The sequence below is a fragment of the Sparus aurata genome, chromosome 8 (genome assembly GCF_900880675.1).
Source record: "Sparus aurata chromosome 8, fSpaAur1.1, whole genome shotgun sequence".
NCBI classification, from domain to species: Eukaryota; Metazoa; Chordata; class Actinopteri; order Spariformes; family Sparidae; genus Sparus; species Sparus aurata.
The window spans coordinates 15101088-15125733 of record NC_044194.1 but is presented as its reverse complement, the minus strand read 5'-3'; the positions used below and the strand labels follow the sequence as shown (position 1 = coordinate 15125733).

Genomic DNA, 24646 nt, shown 5'->3' with positions numbered 1-24646 from the left:
TGCATTTACAACAACAGTACGGTCAGTGTTGTGTGATGGCCTGAGGGCAGAAGGCTCAGTTAACTTAAATTAAGCTTGTAATTCTTTTTCACTGTTGATGTTTTAGCAGTTTCACTTGAATAATGACTAGACTGCTATATTAATCCAAGATCCAGATCCAGTTCATCAGCTTCTTATCGTATGTACTACAATTTAGAGAAGGAAAATCAATAGTTATTTGATTGTACTGTCAGTGAGTTACAGCTATGGGAAGTTCAGTAACTGTATAAAGTATATAGGGAATACATTAATCAAGTATATTGACAGCAGGAGAGATTAAACAGGACAAACAATATGAGTTAAGAGAAGAGCTGCTGTATCAGTCTTCAAAGCTACCACTGGCTATATGTGCTAGACAATTTTTCTATAATTCAGCTCAGTCAAAATGCAATATAAAGAGAAAAGAGCCAAGCTACAGCACAAAAATAACAGTTTTTAAACATGGGGTACTAGTGTGCTCAAAAGAGCAAATACCAAGGATGAAATAGGGGGTTTAGTTTCAGTTTAGCCTGGAGAGCAACAGTCTCCACAGCTCTGGTCTATAATTACTGGAGGCACTGTTGGCAGCAGAGCACTTTGTGCGGTCTTGGGCCAGACCAACGGCACCATTTTTCTTTGGTATCCCTTCACACATGTCTATACTGTTCTGCACATAGGTTGGCAACAGATTTAAGAGGAAGGAAGAAAGTCTAGATAGGTATTTGTGTGCAAAGAAGAGCGATGAAAGAATTATGTTTAATGGAAATGTGGACAAATGAGACTTGATAATCAATTCCAAACTATCCAATACATGAGAGACTTTTTGCTTTGATACTCATGATTCTTTTGCAAGTAGTGACTCTATGCATGCACCACGTGTTTTCTTTCATGTGGTAATTTGGCCATGACTAAAAGGAAAAGAAGTTTAAACAGATGGGTGAATATTGCCGACTTACTTTTGCCGATTACTATGCAATGCACACCTCTCTATTCCAGGAAAGAGTTTGATACCTTCTAGGATTTTTCAAGGAAACAATCATCTCATCTAAGAAAAAGCCCTCTGCTGTATCGACTTTAGTGGGTTTATAATCTCCTATCGAGAGACAAGACAAAGCACCACCCACTTGCACTAACCCTATATGTTTACACTGTCATAACTGCAATAAATTGGAGGGATGTATTACTGTGTTCCCTGGTATGGAAGGACATGCAACCTTATAAATATGCAAGAGGCTAACTGCACATACCAAGAATCATACTTCAAATGTTGCTAAATATATTTTGAATTAAGATTTTCTATTTTGTATTTACATTAAAGCAGGTAAGGTATTTCAGCCCTTTTCAGCTCATTGTTGTGCTTGTTGTTAAGCACTAGAATGCTCTAATAGACCGTAGAATATATATGTACTTGCAGCAAGCTAGCTAATATAAACTAATTGTACAGATTTTGCTCAACAAACAATGGCAAAAAACAGCTAATTTGCATTCAGCAGGGCTCCGATATGATGCCAACCCTCCGTTTCTGTTATTGTAAGTTAGACAAGTGATAAAATATCAGACCAAGGAACTTGGCATTGGCCCAAAACCACCCTGAATAAAAGACAACCCCCATTAGCAACACCTGTTTATCAAGACTTTTTGACAAGGCACTGATCCAAAGAATTCATAAACCGGCTCTTGTACCCTACTTCAAAACTTTTAAAATGTACTTTCTGGAGTGCTAATGGCTAATTTATTTTTGTTTGATGGCTCTGCCTCATTAATCACGATCATGAATCTTGATTAGTTCATCCTGTCCACTTGTCCTCCCTGCAGAGAGGTCAGACATACTGTGAAGATTAATTCCCCTGTTCAAAACCAATAAAATGTCACATAAAAATAATTTTAAACAATGAACAATAAAGCCAGTTGTATCTGTTAGCAACCCATACACAGTTGGACTTAAAAATAGAAGGATGTAAATCATATTGGCGAGATAAAAGTTTTCAAAGCTATTAGTTAAAATATCACCGTCAATGAAGCTGACCAAGGTCCTGAGGGTTACATCCATAAAATTAAGGAGGCCCTCCTGATGTTAAGAAACATCTTGCAGATGTGTTGACTGACACGTGTGAGAGGTCAGAGTTTTTAAGAGGGGGGCGTGTGACATCAAAGAGTCACTCTGCCTATATGGACGGAAGCTATTTGAGAAGGTCCTAAACATTCCCAACATGATCCATGTGGCACTGGCGGACAGTGAGTCCTCAAACCTCACTGGAAAACATGGGGGCTGTAAAGTAACATGATGTCTGCTGTGGTTGTGTGTAGGCAAAAATAGGTTGGATGACTAACAGCAATACACGTTTTCCTGTTTAGCAGAAAAATCCTTTTGGACAACCTATAAAAGAAGCCCCTGACGATCAACGGCTGTCTCATTGGAACTTCTCTTTAAGCCGTTTTCTTGTCCTTCTCAAAATTACACAGCAGCAATGTTAAGCACACCACTGTGACAGACTTGAATGCAAAAAAATAAAAGGACAAGGCATCCCACACTGCAGATCCGTTTATTATTCAAAGTCAACTCTATTGCCTACACATGGCATCCTTGAGCTGATTGCAAATATGACAGGATCACATTGCAAAACAATTATTGACAGTATATATGGGTCACCTGCCTTGTCTCAAACAATATAGGGGCCCTCTGAAAACACTGGCTGATGTAATAAAAGTTGATGACAGCAACCATCGTAACATCAACATCAACTGATTCTGCACTGCTACCAGCTCAAAATCAAGTCCTTTTTGAGTAAATATGTTTTTGGAAATAAGTCGGCCGACTAATCTTAGCTCACAGCACCATTTAAAATGGTCACACATGCTCTGGAGGATGTGGTCTGTGGTCACTACAGTCAAGATTAAGTTAGCATAAAATCATGGGGCTGCAAAGAAAGGAGAGCATATGGTAGCATTTTTGCCTCTGTAGAGGGCAAAAACATGTTATGCTCTTCATTTATGTTTAGGATTTTTTCTTATTTTTTAAGAGGGAGATGTTAGTTTATTGGGCGGGCCTGGGTGAAGGGCACAGGAGGGTCCTTTCCTCTTGACCTCAGATTCAAAGAAGTGGGGATCTACTGTAGGAGCGGCTGTAAGAGCTGACCACCCTGCAGTGAGGAGGGTTGGACAGATTTCTGGGTTCTGCACTGTCCTGTCCACAACAATTAGCAGTGAGCTGCAGTAATGAAGAGCTTAAGGTCCGACGGTCAACACTCCACAGGCTTAGCTTTTATTGTTTTGGGTGGGTCTTTGATCCTTCACTCCCCTAGAACTACAGTTTAACCATAAACAGGTACAAAGCTCCTAAAAGGATCTTTAAGTGAGGAAAAGGGGAAAAGTCTTCAATGGTTTTGACAACATATCGTTCTATTTTAAACACCACTAACCCCTAACCCACTGGAAGCTCCTTCACGTTATTATTTTACTGAAGACCTAAACCAAAACCAGGAATTCAGATCTTCACTTGATATGTTTTAAGAGATGAGATCAGGACAAACATTTGGTTTAGCATTACATCTTGGTCATGTCTTCTGTGAAGCCTAAAACAGTCAATTATTTTGGGACAATCTTTACTAAAAAAATATCTTAAAAAAAGGTTCATCTGCAGTTCAGTAGGGTTTTAAAATATTTGACAATTTGACCTCATCACCATCATTGCCTTAACCTGTCTATGTATTTGAAAGTACAGTGAAGTAATGCAGCAACAATAAGTCGATTAGTCAATTAAGTGATCGAAAGCAAACTAGTTGCCAACTACTTTGATGAGAAATAATTAATTTGCTAAGCCAAAATGTCAAACATTTGCTGGATCCATCTTCTTAAATGTAAAAATGTGCTGCTTTTCTTTGCCATTTATAACAGCAAATGAAGAGACTTTGGATTTTGGACTGTTAGTTGGAGAAAAGAAGCAATCTCAGGACATCACTTTGGGCTAAATGTGTCACTTGTCATTATGACAACTAACATCCTTACAGACTCATTTGCTACAGGCAAAAAGGAAGACGGAAGAAAAATAAAATCATTACTTGTGGTCATTTGATTTGTCAGTTTTTTCAGTGTTGCATGACTGTCAAAACTGAAGGGGATTTCCTCATGCTTGTCCTTGCAGTGCTGTGTTCAATCTATCCCATTTATATCAGGCTGCATGGTAAACATTTCAGCCCTAGCTCCATTTGGCCATATCCATGTTACACATCAGAACATGTCACGTTTAACACTGCATTTACACATGTGACCGGTGACCTCAAAATGAACTCTGTCCTTGCAACATCACACAATGATGTCACATCAGAGGAAAACCTACAGTCATTTTACAAAAGTTCACCAGGTTTTGGTCCCTAACCAAATCCAACTGCAAATCACCCAACAGAGCCTTTCAGTGATAATTAATCCTCCTGTTAATGCTCATAAATCTAATCCTATTACACAGGAAGGAACTTGGACGCAACGTTGGCCAAGGCCAGTGAGTACTGATTAACGCTTTCACATTATCAGGTGAGTACTCTTAACTAGCATAAAACAAAAAGAAAAGAGGAAAAAAAGGATTTGGGCTGCAGTAGAACTCCTCAATACCACATGGACATTGACTGGAGGTATGAATGGCCCTTCTCACAAAAGCTGAGCTGAATAAGCAGAATAGGCAGTTTGTGAGTGAGCATGTGGAGGGCAGCAGGAAAAAAGACAAAAAAGACAAAACAGGGGCTTTGCAGTCCCTGAGAGGCCACATCAAATGCAGTGCAGCAGCACGAAGCAATGTACTATCACAAAAAAGCAATACCTGGACTAATTTAATATCCCTAACTAATTTTAACTTAAAGGAGAAGTCGTGGGAAACCTGTATTACACCACGATCATTACAGAAAACACAGCCAGTAGCTTCAGCTGGAGGAGCTTTAACTTTAACCTACCACAGAAAACAGCTGCTCATTGGGGCAACAAATCAGATTTTTTTTTTTCACAAACAATTTAATTAGCGGCCCCTCGAAGCAGCTGTGACTGTGTGCAGAATATGTCAAGGTGACACAGCTAAACGGGTGATTCAAGAAGATTTCAAAGCCATGGAACCTAGCTGCCTTCTTGAGAAAATATAAAGCACAGATTGATGTATATTATTGATAAAAGAAATTCATGAGGTTACTAGGGAAATGCTGCAGTGCAATGTAGTCATGGAAAGCCAAGCTTCACTGTGACCTTCTGATTGGAGGCCAGCATGTTACAACTGTTCCTCATCAGACGAAGGGATCGCTTCCTTAAAGGTCTATTTATAAAATAAGTTCCAATCATGACATTAACCACACATCTAAAGTTCATCCTTCCTTTCAGTGTCAGTAAAACTCCCCTAGTTAACCATTCAATGGTCAATTTCAGTCTTCATTAAAGACAACAACAGGAATTCAATGTGGCTTTCATGGCAGATAAAGTACATTGAAAAAAAAAAGTATCAAAAAACGTAATAATATTAGTGTTTTACTTCCTGAAAGTGGGACAGAAATCTTATCCTTACTGTGTGTGTATGTATGTAGGTCCATTGCAGGACAAAGAGCAGAAGTGTAGCACCCAAAATAGTACTCAGACTCTTCTAATCAAGGTCATCTCCTTAAAGGAATAGATGGATAAAAGGCTTGGAAGCTGCAGACAATTAAAAATATGACAAATGGCATGATTAAACTACAAACTGATATTCTTTAACACATGTAAAGGGGTCTCAATGGCTACCCTGAGCTTTGTTTCATATCATTACAGACTGAACACATTGTAAGAAGTGGGAAGTAACATTTGCTTTCATGTGTTGATTCCTCATTTTGTCACATACTGGAATAAGGAGGCAAAATAACTGAGAGGCCTTTGAATTTATGCAAAATTCAGAATGTTCCTTTACAAAAATCTACATACACATTAACTAGTGTGATGCTTCTACTGTATTAACACATATAAACAATAGCAACCAACTGGGAAGCTGAGTTCACATACTGGAAGGCAACTTCATGCATTCATTTTCTCCATATCTCAGTAAAAAATACAAACATTTGAAAAGGACGGTCAGTCTGTGTAAAACAACAAGTAAATTGGCTGGATGTGGGAGTGGACACCTCTCTGCAGTTTTTACCATGTTGCTGGTTTATCTCAAAGCCTGAAATCAAATGCGGCTCCGCCCTTCATTTTCATTGATGTCTTCTGCTCAGTGGGTGCTGGGGCTGGTCCAGCAGCCAATAACAGGGCATCTGAAAGTATCCATTACCACTGACTGCTCTTTAATAATATCAATGTCGGCTCATATATACAATTAATTTTGATGGCCATCTGAAAAGATTTGTTTTTATTGATTATTCCTTAAACTTAAAGAGGCTCTGAGGAACTTCTGTGCTGTGCTGGAAGCCGAAGCCTCCACAAAGAAATCAACAGTCAAGCAGCATTAAACAACTTAAACAAATCATCCATAGGCTTGTATTGGCAACCGAAAGAGTCTAATTTTATATGTCATGTTACAATCTGCTCACATATGGCCAATAACTAAAGTGATTAATGCATGTAAACTGCTACAGATTGTTTGACAGAGCCCCTTCAGCAGTCTATAAAACTGAACTGTCTAAAAAGTATATGAGAATGGTGTAAGAATTTCATGTAGAATCACATAGGCTCTCTGTAAAATGACTTCTTTTAAACAGATGTTAGTTTATGAGGGCAATGATATTTTGCAGCCAACTCAAGCACTGGATGACGGAGTGCCCCGCCTCCAGGCTAAACACCACAAGTATAATCTGTCTGTAGGAAACACTGCAGAAACACGATGATTCCAAGTCTGGAGGAAACACAGAGTGTTGAGGACAATGGTCACTGACTGAGTTCATAGGAAAAGTGAATAAGTACACAGGACAGCATAGCCCTTGTGGGCTTGACAAGTGTCATCCTAATCTTTTGGCTTTGTACAGCGTTAGCAACACAACACACAAGCTGAACCACACTATTCTATGTGCATGCTGTTGAATAAATATAAGAGGTTTTAGTCAGACATCACAAACATCCAGAGGGAAGTCAACCGATCAGACCATAACAAAAATACTTCAATCAAAACAGGAAAGATCAAAACGGTCTTCAGATTTCCCATATTCTTACACACAGACACAAAAGTAATGGTTAGTTTTATAGAGAATGTTTGTGCGTGGTTACTGGTTATAAATGAGAGCTCAAAATATCAGAAAGCTAACAACCTGCCTGCAAACACATCCCACTGGATAATGAGGAACAGGTTCTACTGCTCCTTGTGTGTTTCCAGGAATTCTGGCATAAACCAAAAGATCAATCAACAACAATCAAAATACACGTTGCTTAGCACATCTGGTCAGGACATCTATAGCCTCTCTACATTTACATAGGTCACCGCAGGAGAGACAGTGGGCATTGCTATAATTATGGCTTTACTGACTGTGATTAACAGAAGAAAGCTTTTAAAGATCATCCAAAACCACTGTGCAGTTCAGTCAGGAATAAAAATATCATCTGATGAAGTCATGGAATACAGTCATGGGAGGGGAAACAGTGGCTCATCTGGACTGATTATAGTACTAAAGTGATAACCGACACTTCAGAAAAATAGAAATAAAATTGTTTCAGTTTCAAAAGCACTGTTTGATCTTGCATCAAAATCAGACTGCACCAAAATTCAAGAGAACAGCCAAAATAGACAAAATTGAAGCCGACAAAGTCAAAAGTATTTTCCTTCCAGGGGTTTTGCTTTCACTGTCTGTTGTGTACTCCAAACTCCTGGGGCTGAGCTCTACAGACCAACAGAATATGAGTTTTTCAAAGTAGGAAAGACACAAATCTCATATTTGGTTTGCAATTTCCTTTTGGCACTGCATGTCCAAAGGAGAGGACGAGATGCTTGTTACACAACAAACAGGATAAAAAGGAGCTGTAGTTATTATTATTATTATTATTATTATTATTATTATGGTCGTTATTTTGATCGTAACTAAATGATGAGATATCACTCAAAAATAAAACATGACAAAACGTGTCTATGCCATAATTTGAATTCCATGTTTACAGAGCTGCCTGGTCAAAACGATGACAAAGTCCAGTGCACGGGGCGCTGATTGCACATGAAGCCATGTGAGGAACAAAACGCCTGGCAGGAGCTGCTTATGTCTGCAATGGGCTTCACTGAGCGACCACAGGGGCCGCGTGTACGTAAATAGCCTTTTAATAGCGGCAGCGAGCATTAAACATCTGCAAATCACAGCACTGTGTGCGTGCGATGCGATATACGTCGCACAAAGCAAGCACTGCAGGTTTTTTTCTGTTTTACTTACAATGAAGAGCTTCCTTTAATGTCCAGGCGGTGAAGTGAAACGGGCCAGGAACAAAAAAATAAAACGTGCAGGAAAAACAAAACCCACAAAAAAACAGAATGTGAGAAATCCGAAAGTGAGCGTCGGGTGTTGACGACGTGAGAGTTTCTTGGTGACTTTAAATAGAGGGTTTGTTTTGAAGCACTCAGTCCCGCTCGTGCTGCTGCCACCGCTGCTGCTGCTGCTGTGTCTGTTGTGCTCGCACGGTACAAGCCTCTCGCGCTGACTGCTGCGCCGCGTGCGCCCGTAGTAAAGAGACACAGTGAAACCCGAGAGGCGATGATGTCACGGTCCGGATGGAAAGCGAGCAAGGTGGCCGGTGGCGCCTTTATTATTCCCTCCCAGCAGCATTACAAAACCGAGCGTGCAGAGCAGTGCACAGAAAGAGAGACTGATGGTGAAATGACTCCTTCTACAGAAGCCGCGCAGGATCTTTATCCTTTACGCATTTTGCTCATTTCACCCACCCACCCCACACACGCACACACATACACACGTCGAGGAAACGCGACGCCGGCGTGGACAAATAGGAGCCACTCCATTAGAAAACTGAAGTGACACATATCCCGGATTTAAAGTTGCCTCGTTGTTTATTCGTGAGTGTATCCAGGCAGGTTAGACATGCACAGAAAATGAATCCGAGCTTTATTTCCTCTGTGAGCTCTGTTATTCCTGGCTTTGACTTCTCCACACTCCGGTGTGGGCAGCTGCACCTCCCCTCAGCTCATTCTTCAGCAAGTCCTGACAAAAAGGGGTATGTTGAAAAATGAGCTGCACCACTGCTCTGAAAGGCACACCATGAAAGTAGTATTATTATTTCAAAATCATCCTGATCAAGCTGTGGTTACTTTTGTTGCAAAACACATCAAGGATCTGTAATACTGTATCTCAGGCCTGGTTTCCATTCACGTCCAGCCCTGTTACTGGAGCTATGCTATCTAGTCGAAGCTTGTTAGTTTCAATGGGATGAAGAGGGAGAAAGAACTGAATATCAAGTAGGTTCAGCAGGGAGCCTGCAGCTATTGAGGACATGAAAGCCCGGACAATGACTTCGGCCCCAAACCTAGAGCCAAATAGCTCCTCCACTGATCAACCCGCTGAGTGCAGTCAATGGTGCAGGAAGACACCCAGAGACAGTCAATACGCTCCTTAGTGGCTGCTTCTCCCTCCCTGTTCCCTCCCTTCCACATGTGTTAAGAGTGTACTGTAGCTCTCAAAGTCATTGAGCTTTAACAAAAGCCAAACACTAAATTAATTTTTTATGGTTTGAAAACACGGTAAAGAGGCATCACATGTAATAACACCACCAGTAATATTGGAACTACCTTGACCAGCCCAGCTACATAAATAATGCAGCATGCTTCCATTAAAAAGCCAGGGATTGGGGGTGGGGGTATGCTAAATCCTTCAGCTATCCTTGATCCTTGCGGGAGGACCTCCCATGCTGGATCTTGGATCCAGGGGATATGGCTGCCACCTGGGGCACAGAATGGACACCATACCCCATGGGAAAGCTCCAAGAGAGAAGGAGGGGGGAACTGAATGTCTGGAGGATATGTGATATGATTAGTTACCCAATCCATGAAAGATGAATCTTTAGCCAATAAGGAGCTTGAGCTCCAATGCCCACAAAAAAGGTGTCAGAGGGGAAAGTCAAATCAAGCTGTTAAGCCATCTGTGTGTATATGTGTGTGTGTTGCCACAGGAGAGGATCCATGTTTTCTGTCAGCTCCCAAATCAAACAAAGACGACGATTTTCACTGTCAGTCCCACACTATCATACTCACATTGTTATAACAAGACAGACTGGTTACAGAGATTAGTGCATCAATTTGCAGGTTCCTCACAAACACCTAAATTGTGCTTAACAACTCCATTTTATCAAAGTAGTCCCCCTAGACAGAGTGCTCCTAATTGCTCAGCCATTGTGACCGTGAGGCCATTTGCTAGGTGCTTATAAAGTGAATGTCACCATCACAGCTACCAAACCTCCCTGAATTACCCTGACTGGGTTCAGAATCACAGATGCTGTAGCTTAAAGGGTAACTGCACCATTTAAAACCTGGCGCATACATTACCCACAATGCAACGTACCGACTGACTGACATCCCTGGAGGCCATTAATCAGATTACATGCAGCTTCCATGGAAGACACAAAAGGCTGACTTCTGTCCTCACTCGCGCTGACGTATCATGTGATGTTTACCAGGATGTTATAGCAGCAGGCAACCAAATTAAAGGCACATTCTCCTTGGATAAAATTAGGGATGTCTCTGGGTTTGAAATTAGCCCTGTTTACACAGGACTAGTATTACCTGGGTACCTCCGGTAATTTGGAATAATCGATTAGATATACTGTGATTTTAATTCTGCCTATCCATAATTTGTATAGTAAAATTCCACTGCAAATTACCTACCATATTTTGCCAAACACAGAACATATCTGTTTTCCACTGTCAGACTACTCAACATCCACCTTTAAAATGAGTGACAGAGAGGGGTTGTCATAGATTGCTAAATGAGCTCCATATAATACATGCATAAAGTAAAACTATTTTTTTGTATATTTATTAAATTTTTTATTATTATTTGGGGGGCTTTTTAGCCTTTTTTTAACAGGACAGCTCAGAGTGACAGGAAACAGGGGAGAGAGAGGGTGAGGACATGCAGCAAAGGGCTAGAGGCTGAATTTGACCCTGAACCACTGCTGAGGATCGACACAATCCGCCTGCTCTACCAGATGAGCTAACAAGGTATCCACTGTAAATTTTTAATAATGCGGCTGCTGAAAAAACAGACATTCTGCTTCTGAAATGATGTTATGCAGAGCCTTGACATCATATCTAGGCGATAAAGTCACTTAACATGAGTACAATACGGTCTTTGCTTATCCCTCATGGATGCGCCGCACAAAACACAGACGTGGGGGGTCATTTTTAAATCACATTAAGCCCCCTGGTTATAATAGTCTCATGAAAACAGAGCTATTTTATTTACCATTAAGTCTACAACTCAACCAACCATACAAAACAAAAGTTTTGTTATTTTCAAACATATCTTTAAATAGTTCTCATAGCAACTTGAGTGAGTTCTTGATATTCCTTTTACATAAATTAGGAAACATACCAAGCTCGAGCTCATTAGTGGAAAACCCCCAAACAGTTCTTACACCAGGTCATCAGGCATTCAGTGGGAGTGGGAGATCCAACCACCGTTCCAAGAAAGGGAGTATGACCAAACCAAGGTCACACAAACTCTGTTGATTCTGTTTTTTCTCAAGCCAAAACTTAACTAGACTCCATCTTATGGCCACACACCATTAGGCTTTATGACAGAGTAGGGATAACATGCTGGGCAACCTCATTTCAGCTGATGTTATCACAGCGGTTTGGCTCCACCACTCCTGTCTGGACGTCAAAGCCGAAGGCCTCGTAAAGAAACTATGGACTGTGTGTAGAGGGAGCTACAGAGACTACAATAGCTGGGATTTATACAACATTACCTTTGAGAAGATTTTAATGTTCAATGTTTAGACAGTGTCAGGCAGGTGATGAGTCATCTCTGAGGTATTCAGGAAATGTTTGTTCTGATTTGATAGAAAAGAGCAGTATCTGGTGTTTCTAATATTTTGACAGCCAAATTATACTTTAAAAAGGTACAACATGAACTATTTTATGTGCAAAATGTCACGAGTATGTGAAAAGGTGTGTACAACATGCTGTGCTAATTGATATCCCATTGCTGGTATTGTTTCCCCCTTTTCCTATTCTAAAAGCATTCATACTGTGAATTGCATGGTGTCTAAAGACAGTCATGCTGTGCAGTACAATACAGTACAGTACAGGGTAACTGGACCTATATGGTTGTCTATGGATGAAGCAGGGACATTCTATACATTGTACCAATTATCAATGAGCATTGGAGCATTTCTGTCCTGCTCCAGCTTGCTCAAGAGGCTTCATCCGGTTCTCAGCTGACAGATGCCGAGAAGAAGCTTTCAGACTCATTAGCTGCCCACACAGAGTCAGAGGGAGAGAGACAGGAAGCGAGAGGGAATCGCTAAGTGTTCACATGTTTATCCACTCTCCGAGGATCCTCTTCTGCATGCCCACTCGCTCTAGTCTCCAGCTCTTTCGTCTTCCACCCACACTCCCACGCTCTCTCCTTTGTCACTGATTTACAGGTTATTACCTGCTGGTGTTCGGAGCAGCTGCAGGTACACTGGCTGAAAGCAACAGTAGCCTGAGGTTGATGCTGAGGAAGACAGCCTGCATCAGGGTGTTTGCCAGCACTCTGCAGGGGCCTCTGTTCCAACTGAGCGATACCAAAAGAATACTGCATGCATAAACAGTTCTGTTAGCAGCATGTCTTGGGAGCGAGGGGGAGAAGATGGGATGAATTGGCCACCCCTCTTGATGCATTGGTGTGTGAGTTTATGGGGAAAGGGGATGTCTCCTTCTCTAGTAATTAGCTGTGTGTCAAATGGAGCAGAAAAACAACAATGAACTCCTGGGTGCCTGTGCAGTCACATCCAGTGACACAAGGCCGAGATCTAGTCACTCCAGTGACATCAGTGAATTGGAGATTACTGGGCAGAAGTCAAATATCCAATGAATATTAACTTCTAATGGTGAAGCCATATGATCACACACATGCTAGAATAGTCATGTTGATTTGTTGTGTTTATTCTGGGAAGACTTGAAATACATTCATGACTTCTAGCTAAAGTATGACAAGCCATGACATGCTCCAGGGAATACACCAACATGATTTCTAAAGAGCAAAGCAGGAAGGAGAAACCTCTTGAGCTGTTTCCACTTCTGCGATGGAGACATAGTTGTTGGGATTAGAGAAATTTCAGAGCAGGTTTTATCATCTGCAGAGATGAAAGCATTTGCATCTGATAGTGAACTGAAAGTATTTCTCTCAAAATCACTGTGACCACTCTGTATAACTGCGCTGAATGAAAACGTCAGCTTAGATGGCTCTTGCTTGATTTTGAAACATTTTATTGATTTGCCAATGTCAAAAATGTCACAATCCTCCATAGTGCACAGGATGTAAAGATACTAAAAACAGATAAGCAACTGCACTCAACAGTTTCAGCTATGCAGTTGCCTTTTTGGGAGGACATAATGAAAGGAAAACGTGTTTACACTAGCACACTGAAGAAGAGACTAATTAGAAAAAGATCAAAAAGAACATGGATGATTTTACAGAGGCTAACAAAATGGACCAATCAATGAGGAAGTCAAACTCACAGTCCCCCCAGGCTGCCAGGAAGTTTAGAAGAGCTCAATCCTCTCATGAAATACTATACCCCACTGACCATAATTACATGAGAAGGCCAAAAGTCACTGTGTTACTGACACAGTGAAAATTGAAAATCAAAAGGCGGTTTCTGGGATCTGTCTCTTTCAAGCACAGAAGCAGATCAGCTAGTTGGAGGCACAGACAGTCCTGGGATTATACCAAAAGGCTAAGCGATCAAGCAAAAGACTGGGAGGAGAATTAGGCCTGCAGATCAGCGTGTTTCAAGCACAACCGCTCTGGTGAGCGACATCACAGAAGGTCAGTAGTGAAAAGTGGGGTCGGACTGACTCGCTTCACTGTTTAAGCTGCTCCGTGAGCCGTGGCCGCACTGACAATCACAAATTCCAAACTTAGAAAGTCCAAACACCAATAGTGATGCACTCTAGCATGATCCCTCAAACCAGCCCAGCCCCCTTCAACACAAGTCAAGCCAACTCATGAGTGCTTGCTGACAAGGCTTGACTTTCTTTTTCCGGGATCAGCAAACAGTACAGAGGCTCTCACCTCCAGTTATCCAACATACATACATACATCCTTTACTGACAGCATCAGCCTGTCAACTCAGTTTTTACAACGCTGCAGCCACCAAACAGAGGTAAGTATTTGTTTATGAATAATTTATAGTTGAACTGTTCAGGATAATCACTAAAACCTTTGGGTAAGCAGAGTGTCAATCTGTGGATGAGAAAGGGATGTTCTACTGCATCAAAAAATGGTTGGAATCTAATCAAGTCATAAAAATGGGGCTAGTAGAGGATGCTAATGTTTGTTTTGGCACTGCATATACACAAAGAGGTGTTCTTATACATACATACATTATAACACTGCAATCACACTGGAATTTTGGCTTTTGCTCCACACCACTGCCCCTTAACTGGCAGCATACCCTGATAACGCGGTGGATAGGTGTGTTTTTTTTTTTATCAGAGATGGGACTTTGTTATTGACATTTGAGTAATCTTTAAAGAACGCACAAGCATGCAGACAGAGAACTAAAACTGAGAAGACATACAGTAGACATGCATGACTCTAATATATTATCTTAAGTCACATCAGACATAGAGTTGGGCTGCAGCGAATAATAAAATCACAGACTTCAGTACAATTCTCTATTCCTCTAATGATGATGATTGTAAAACTCATCACATGATTAGCTGAAGATATTATTGTAGACATACAGTTTATGTGAACAACAGGCCAAAACTAAAACAACTCTGAATGCATGGCAAACCATTGCATTTCATTCATGGTGGCCTCATCGTTAAGCCATAAACGAATTATAAAAACAATACAGAAACTACATAGACCATTTTAATATCCACTCTCGCTTCCTCCAGATAATTCTAGCAGTGTTATACGTCAGGCTTCACTCACTTTCAGCTTTCACAGTGGGCACATGAAAAAATGCACACAGTTCATTGTTAGCCTAATGAATGTACCAGCTCTTGTCTTTGGCTGTAATGAGCCTGTTGGGAGTGTCTAATGTAGGCCATGGTGCTGATTTGATTTGATAGAGCCAATAACAGCCACCCCATCCACATAGGGAGCCTCAATAACCTCATCTACAAAACTGATGATTATACAGCATGGAGAAGCACAGCACAGCATGTATCATCGCCTATTCTATCAGCTCATTTCCCTCCTGAGATTATGTTGTCTTTTAAGATTGATTATGGAGAAGCCTTTGGATGCAGAATCAGCTTCTGTCTCACAAATGTCGACTATACTGTATACAGTACAGCAATAAAGCTGAGACAAAGTTTATGCCTTGAATGTAATCAACTCTGCTCTGCCAGATTTGTGATGTGTGTCTGCATGTAGTAAAAGATAAGTTATGTATCCATTCACAGAATAGCACTGATCCATCTTCTAAAGAACAATAACTTTAATTCTTCTGTGAATGACTTCAGATCTACATCAGATTTCCATTCATCACAGCCAGGAGAACAATTTACTAGCTCCTTTTTTCTCTCACGACATCTTCCTCCATCGCTAAGGGAACTGAGTAAAAACTGTCTATTCAGCTCAACTGTTCCAAGTGGGTTTTATGACACTCACTTATTTGAAGACCAAGCCAATTGCCAACATGCATAAGAATGGGAACAAAGAGCTGAAATGGTGAAGAATTTCTTTAGAATCAGTTAGTCACAACCCCAGAATTACTGCAACAGGTGCAACTATGTGTTTGAGAAAGAAGGATAGCATGGGGGTATCAAGGGGAGTGTGAGGTACTACAGCATGGCTATTGGTGACACTTTTGATGTAGATCAGCATTATGTTCATGTGTCTTATATGTCTCTCTTTGCTGTTGTGGCTATAACTCTTGATTTTTATGACCCCATTTCAATGCAGAAGGTTATGTGTAAAATGGGAACACAATCACTCGGTTTATTTTTAAATAAACCCTCTAAATTCTAAGCCGTTTTAAGCATATTCAAAACAGTACATTTACTAAATTTATGTTGGATTTTTTAAGTGTGCTGTGGATGCACGCCAACAATGTGGCACACAGAAAAAAATGGAGGAGCTTTTTACGGATGCAAAAAAATGTAATAATTTGGCTACGGGTGTGAGAAAACCCCATAAATACCACAGAAAACACAAACAATGAGAGACATTTAACTTTTTCTTGTGTACGTTTTCTTTGAAGTGGCATTAGAAGGTTGCAAGTAAACAGAAGTAAACAGGGAAAAAAATTGTAAATGTTGTTTTTTTTCTTCATTTCAATCAAAATAAACACAAGAAGAAATTGCTATAACCTGTTCAAAAAAAAAAAAAAAAAAGAAAACTGTTAAGTTTCAGGTGCACAGTTGCGACCAATGAAAAGGCTGAGTTGCACAAATGTTTGGGCACATGTGCAAACAAAATAGTTGCATCCTGGAGCCCTGGATGCAACTATTTTGGATGTATTCAAGCCATATCTTGTGATGGTTGGGTCACCTAGCCTCAGATCATCTTCCTGGGTTGGCTGGGCTACTTAAGTTGCTCCTCATCCTGTCTCTTTCCTCTCTCACCATCCTTGTTTTTTCTCCACAATGCCACATATCCACTCAACAAGGCAGCCTTTGAGTCTGTGCTGTGACAGGCCCACAGAGAGGGATAAATGTGGTGGTAGTAGTAAAACAGTGTTCCGATCTGCAGTGCCGAGCATGCTCAGTAGGCCTGCCAGAGGGCCAGACTCCTGCTTTGGCCTACTTCTGATAAAACCAATAATGTCATGGAAAGTTTCTTTGCAGTGAGTCTGTGTATGTGTGTCAATCTGACAGAATGTGTGTGTCCTCAATGTAGAAGCAAAAACCAATACCATCAACCACAGCTACAAACTGATAACACCACCCCTGGTGGTGGCCATTATTGATCTGTCTACCATCCAGAACTTAAACAAAGATATGGACAAACTGTGGCTGGGAGAAAATCCATGACCAAAACTGCAGATGGGGGAAAAATACTTAAGAGATTGAGGGAATGGCCTCACTGTAATGAATGCTATAAAGGATCTGTTAAGCTCTAGTTCCTCTAGTCCCCAGGCATAGATAGCTGCTAGCGTGAGCAGAGAGATGGAGCAGCACTGCCTCGCTCAGACATCGGTCCAACTGATTATAGAAAAGATGACCAACAGAAGTGGGTCAGCCATGAGAGTGACAGAACAAGATACTTTGAGAGACAGAGGGAGAAAGAAAAGTCAGAGCCACAGGGACAGATCGTGTGACTGTGAGTGTAATGACTTCAAAACTTATCTGTTTTTGGAAATTAGAAGGAAGGACATTTGTGGAGTAAACAATTGTTTACACCTAAAAGAAACAGTGCCTGTAATCACACAGACCGGTATTTACTGTGATTTTTTCCTTATAATAACATGTACATTTGTTGATCACAATAAGGATTTTCTCAGGCCTTTGTTCCATCCAAATGAACTCTCTGACAGCATGCACAAAACATTCATCGTGTGCCATGGACTGTCAAATATTATCATCTTCAGGCTGCGGCAAAGCAAACAGCCGATGACTAAACAATGTGGAGAGAACATGTTCCAGTTTGTCCTTACAGTATCAGTCACGTGAAGTAGAAGTGCCAGACAGCATATAAAGTTACCTAATGAGGTCTACAGCCTACTTTTTGGTGACCTATCTTACTGTTACCTTTGCTGTGCATTTACTCTGACACTTGCATAATGTGTACTCAGCAAAACTATGCTGCAAAAGATCAGCAAAATTCACGGAAGATGGAAATTCTGAACACGCAACCCGCAAAACAAACTTCTGTGCGGACACAACGACACAGAAATCAGACTTCACACTGAATGCTGAATCTGAGAAGAGAGGGCTGCAGCTTCAAAACTCCAACCTAACTGCTGTCTCATCAGCAAAGCCTCATCCAAGTCAACCGATGTACATAGAAGCAGTGGTAAACTGGGAAAGCACACAGGCACAGGACACGATTGCTCTGCACTCTCAGGGACTCACATGTATGTAATATTGCTGTACATGCAATGTGTGTATTTGCATGTTCAGGTTATGATGACATTTGAGACATTTGGCAGTTATTGTTTGTCAGAGGTGGGTAGTAACACATTGCAAGAAATGCTGTACTTCTTCTCTTTACTCGAGTATATTTATGAGCCAGTTATCTTCTGTATACTTTGCTCATTTGCCGTTTATTCCTTCATTATAACTAGTCTGCTCTAAATGCAGGGATTAAGGGGTAGAGCAGCTCTACTGCAGATGTCAAGCTGCCAACTGCCTGGAAAAAAGGAGCACCACCCCAGTGCAAAGATGACAGTGCAAAATCCAGAACAAGAATCTTCCAGCGACAATCTCTGGCCATAATTTTACACCGAAATCTACAGAGATGACACTTGCAGGATAAAGTGCTTGCTGTGCCTCCCCTTTTCTAACGCCTGCAAGCACATTGAAGTAGGCAGCACATACTGTAGGTGAATATGAATCTAGTGATGACTGACATCAATCTTTCATGTTATGCTAATGACATTAACTTGTCCTGCAGCTAGTGGTCTTTTGGGCTTCAGAAAGCAGGTCAAATTCAACAATACCATTATTTTCATCAGTGCAATTTATTAAAACTTAAAATATTACAATGGAAACTTCCCTCGACTGGGTTTCTCAAATCCTATCTTCACAGAGTTTCTATGAGTAATTGTGCTTTTACTTAAAGATCTTCAGTACTTTCACTCACTACTGCTGTCTGTCAACTGGTTTAAAAATGGCTAATGCCTAATGCATACCAGAATAGCTACACATCATTAGCACTTGAGTGGCCACTTTGTACTAGTGTGAGTATGGTTCATGAATAAGTAAAATAAAAGCATGTGGTTTGAGTGCATCCCAGAGTACGCCCCCACTGAACTTTCCCACATCCTGATCTGACATTCTATTACAACACCCTGTTAATCCATATATGAAAAGGGGGCAATCAATGCCACTCTCAAACAAGGGCTGGGCGTGTGCAGGGGAAGCCACAGCTGACAAATTGAGGACAGCTTTCAGTGCTGGGCAGTCAGCTGAGTTACTGACTCAATCCACTGGGGGTTTGGCACGTTCGTGTTTCTTTCCCTCTTGTCATCTTCTCTCATATTCCTCATTCAGAGCAACAAAGTCTATTTTTGACTTTATAGCATGAGTAAATTTGTTTTGCTTTGAATTTGGAGGATTGGGCGCATGAAAGGGAGAGTCCAAATTTTTTATCACTATTACAGGGAGTGTCTCCTCTTAAGTTCGCCCGCTGCTGTTTTTGTAGGTGCAGCTGCATTGCTCAAATCCTGGGAGAAAAAGAACAACAAGCTTCTTCTGTCAGGGTTCAATTCTTGCTCAGCACGCCTACAACCGATCAGTCAGATCCAGCTTTTTCAAGATAATTGCGGGGGGATGATATTGTTTCAGATAAAGAAGCTCCATGAAAATCTGTTGTAAATTTCTCAGCTGGAAATCCCCCCTGGTTACAGCCCCCTGACCAACAGCTGCATGTGTCAGGTGTAGAGTTATAAGGGGTCACAAAGGCAATACATCAACGTCCTGTCAACCTCAGCACAGATTATAAGAAGGGAGGGAATTACTTGGAAAGACTGAGAGCAAATTGGGTGAATGGTAGCTACTGAACTACAAGGACAATATAAAGACTAAAATCCAGATGCTGTCCACTCCTCCTCAAGGGAAGGTTGAACTAAAAGGACTTGCATACAAAAAACAGTTTCTGCAGCAGCATGGGACACCAGCACAGGGCTTTTTCCATAAAAATAGATATAGCACCTGTGTGAGAAGCAGTGAACGGTAAGACAGAAGAAGAAATGTTCCCTGTTGGCCACCACACACTACAGTAAACACCTCAAGGTGAAATACACCCAGCCATCCTCCTACTCTCGGCAGAGGCAAGGTTTTTTTTTATTTTATTCCTAAGTGAAACATGCACTTAAGTACATCTTACCTGGATTGATGATGCAACACACACACACAGTGGGGGCGAGGAGAGAAGAGAAACAGGATAACAGAAAGTGCGTCGTCAATAAAACTGCACAACACCGTCAAACAAGTACTGCACCCTCCCTTTCAAGCACTCTGCAGCCTAGAAGTTTAATTTTTGGATGGAGTCAAGTTTGTAAATATAATAGCATTCTCTGGAAAAAGCTAGATGTTATGGGCAAACTCCAACACTGCCCTCCGATGGCTACAATCATCACCTACATAAAATATCTACAGAGCAGCACAAAATATGGAAAATATTAACGATAAAATAACAAAAAGTTCATAAAACTGAGTTAAAGAGCTGCTGGAATTTACGCCCCAAAAAGGGAGAAATTGTTTCAGTTTCCCAAGTGACTGAAACTGCAAAAAATAGAAATAAAATCCACTGGTATGAAAGCTGTTTACAGTTTACTGGTATGAGATTCTAGGACTTGAATAATATAACTACAGTCTGAGTACCAAGCAATCCCATATAGCCACCTCAAACTGTATTCACTCATAGATACCAGCCACCTAAATATGCTTGATACCATTCATCAAGATCCATGCACAATTCCTTGAAAAATGAACAACAATGTCAAAAAAGGTCTCACATCTCACAATGTTAAAGAAAGTAAAAAAAAAAAATCTTCAATGCGTCCCTTTAACCACATCCACACTGAAAGTTTATGCGCCCTATTTTGGCCCAAGACCCTTCCATCCAAGTTTTGTGGAAAACCTTTCTATAGTTTTACATATAATATAATTCCAAATATCTAAAAAGCATAAGTAACATAAATGCTGGAATTTACCTAAAAAGAAAGCAAGAAATGATTTCAGGTTACCAAGGCAGTAAAAATGCTAAAAATAAGCATAAAATCCACTGATATCAAAGCTGTTCGCAGTCACACATCCAACTGTACTCCCTCATAAATACCAGCCACCCAAATAGGCCTGATATTGTCAAGATCCCTGCATTATTCCCTGGGAAATTGACTAAAATATCACACACACACAGAAAAGACTCGTCTTCCATCCAAGTTTTGTGGAAATCAATGCTGTAGTTCTTGTGTAATCCTGACGACAATGGATGAAAACATAACCTCCTCGGCAGATAGGTAATGAAGCATGAAAGAAAACTGGGTTGGTATCACAAACCATGTTTCATTACTTTGAGGCCCTCTGCTGGGAAGAATCAGTAATTACACTTTTTAGCTTTTTCATGCTAATTGCATGCAGGCTAACATCTGGTCTTAACCTCAATGCTTGTATCTCACTTTCAGCAGCACAGTCAGCTACTCCTACAGCTGGAAAAAGGATGCAAAAGACTGTCTGGATATGAGCAAGGGAATGCATGCAGGCATAAACAATTAACCACACATGACAGCAGGCATTGGATGATCTCAGTAAATCTATGCATATTCATCAAAGACAGCACAAAGACGGAGATTTGTGAGCACAGCTGCTTGACTGTTAAGACCGGTCTATGTAGAGGAGAGAAGCCGCTGCACAAACAGAAAAGACACAAATCTGAGGCGGAAATGAATAATTTTTTTCTGTCTACTACCTTTTCTCTCACACATAAATATTCAGCACAGGCGGCCTCCAAATAATACAGATGTTTAAACGCTAAAATCTTCACGATTCATGGATATGTTTGTCAAACGCGATCAAGTGATCACTTCGCACAAAGTGAATCACTTGACACAATTAATGATTATCTTTATGAATTTTTATATCCAGTATCATACAAACATGCAAATGTACTGATTTATCTCGGATATGCAAACCAAATCATAAAAGCAAGACTGGTATTTGGGATTCTACTGTTTGCATCAGACAGGAGCATAAACTACAGGCAACATTTAAATTCTGATTTCAGTTTTATTTTTCACATGATTATACTTTCACGCATTTTCAACTCCCACAGAGGCGCAGGGATTATTTAGATCAAAGAACAGACAAAGGTTTAAAACTAAATCAGACAATGTCAGAAACTAAACTTTGATCAAAGAATAGCCTAGATTTAAATCTTTAAAAAAAACATATAGCTTCAATCGAACAAGGAAGCCTAAAAATAATGCGGATCAAAGTGCCTTTCATCTCTGCTGCACACATGGATGTGCAACCTATTCTGCTAATGGCTGCGCTGGAGGACACTAAAACAACGGCATGTGTCACAGAGACAATCAGACACACACACGCAACATATGCAGCGCAGGCACTGTCAAAAACAGCTTTCATGAGGACCTCAGAATAACATGCATTCATTCTGTCATTTTCGCTCCACTCCAGGTGCAGGTAGAGTGTCATTACATCATTTCATCAGCAGGTCCCTCCAGCTGCTTCAGGGATCCCCATGTGCCCCCAGGCTAATTTGAACATGTGGCCTCTCCACTGCATCAAGGTCTCTTTTCAGTCATCTGTTCCCTGGTTACCACCGAAAAGGAGACTTGGAGCGAGTATCCTTCCCGCATGCCCAAATCACAAAAAAATACTAATTTCAGAGTGAATCAGCTGCTCAACTCCAAGTTCAGCACGGTCACCGAATTCCTCAACCTGTTTTGAAAAGTAATGCAAGCTACTATTTTTGTCTGCTTCCAGCCCTGATCTGATTTCTGACTATGGGACGAAGTAAATCAAGATGTGCTCTCTCCTTCTCTTCAGTCAGTCACATCAATGCATCCTCAAAATCTGTAGTCAATGTCGCAATCCCTCCTTCTATCACGAGCTCATAAACATCTCCAACTGAGACATCTGCTTGCTTTGTAAAATATTGGCGCACGGCACCCTTTTCAGAGGGAGAAAAGGGTCTCAGATTTAAAAATGCTGGATCTTATTGTGACACCATCCCACTCAGCAGGAAAATGATATTATTTCAGTGGGAGGTAACAATCAAATGAAAACAATAGGAAGACACTCTTGCTCTCCAAGCCTCAGGTGTCTCTTTATATATTGTACATACCACAAAAAAAAGAGAGAGGAAGTGTGTAAAGATGAAAAGGCTTGCAGCCCGCAGTGTTTTCCTGTTTATAAAATACATATTTTCCTTATCACCTGTCGTGCTATTTATCCATCTGGATTGTTTTGCAGAGAGTTGCAGAGTTTTGGAGATGTCTGCCTTCTCTCAAATGTAATGGAACGAGATGGTAACCGTCTTGTGGTGCTCAAAGTGCCAGAAAATACTGGGAAATAACTCGGCAGAAATATCTCTTTCTAGAAATCGTGACCTGGTTACTCAAGATAATCTGCAGATCAAGTTGTGAGCAGTTTCACATGAGAACTATTTCAGTTTTAAGTGGGTCATGATTTCTGCAAAGAGACATTGCTGTCTCTGTTTTTTTAATGTATCTTGTTGCATTTAAGCACCAAGGAAGACAAGGAAGTTATGCTATGCGGGGTCGAGGTGAAATCTGAACAAATGAGACTTGAGTCTTTTGCGGAAGGTGGAAATTCTCACTCTCCCCAGTGTCCATATACAGCCGCCTGTTTTCACTCTTCTGACTATGGACTGACATATATTTCCTTAAATGCTGTTTTACTTGACAAACGTAACAAAAACCTTTGCATAACTTTTATGCCCCCATGATTACCCATGGTATCAAACATGGTTTCAAATATCAATATGTTTAGATGGATAAAACAGCACTACAGGTAAAACATATGTGTTTTTGATTTAGGAGTGAACTGTCACTTTAATCCTAATTTTCAGCATGTCACTATGTTGTTAATCACAAATGTTTATAGGAAATTAACTATAGCTAGTCTTTACTGATCAATGATTGTAACTAGCACTAGCTTAGCAAAGGCAAGCTAGGTTTTAATTAAAGTTAAAGGTTTGCCGAACTCTACATTGGGACATTTCTAATCACAAAGGGATGGGTTGTGTGTAAAACTGGCACATATTGTAGTTTGGACATTAAACCTCAAATAAGTAGCATCAGGGTATACACTGTTCTTCCTGTGCCACTGCTATTTATACATGAAGAATGGGTCATCTTTGAGACAGGAGGTTATAGCCATCTTCTTCTCAAAGTAAAACATGTCTTGGAAAAAGAGTGGGAAAACGAAGCACTAAGAAAAAACATTCTGTTATGAGTACAATGTCAGCAAAAGTTTATTAAATCCCTCTCAAGTCTGTCTTAAGGCCTCTTTTTTAATTCATTACAACACAGCTGATTGAAACAGACCAAGGGAAACCCCTGACACACACACACGCGCGTGTGCGCGCGCGCGCACACACACACTAACACACACACACACACACACACACACACATGCTCGCACACACACAAACAGAATTTCTTCCCAATTATTTTGGGAAACTTTGACAAATCCTATGTAAACAGGATTAGCAGACTTCCATGACTGATGAATAATCAGAATCATCTTCAGTGGAGCTTTATATAGGGGAAAGGAAGCTAATAGTTAACAGCATTAGGACTGAGGAGAGTGAGATGGAAAGAGGACAAATTC

General features: G+C 40.7%; 1 protein-coding gene across 1 annotated transcript in view; it reads right to left on the bottom strand.

The window, feature by feature from the left end:
- LOC115586175 (pleckstrin homology domain-containing family A member 5-like) overlaps positions 1-24646 on the bottom strand; it is an 85873-nt gene that overhangs the window by 40394 nt on the left and 20833 nt on the right.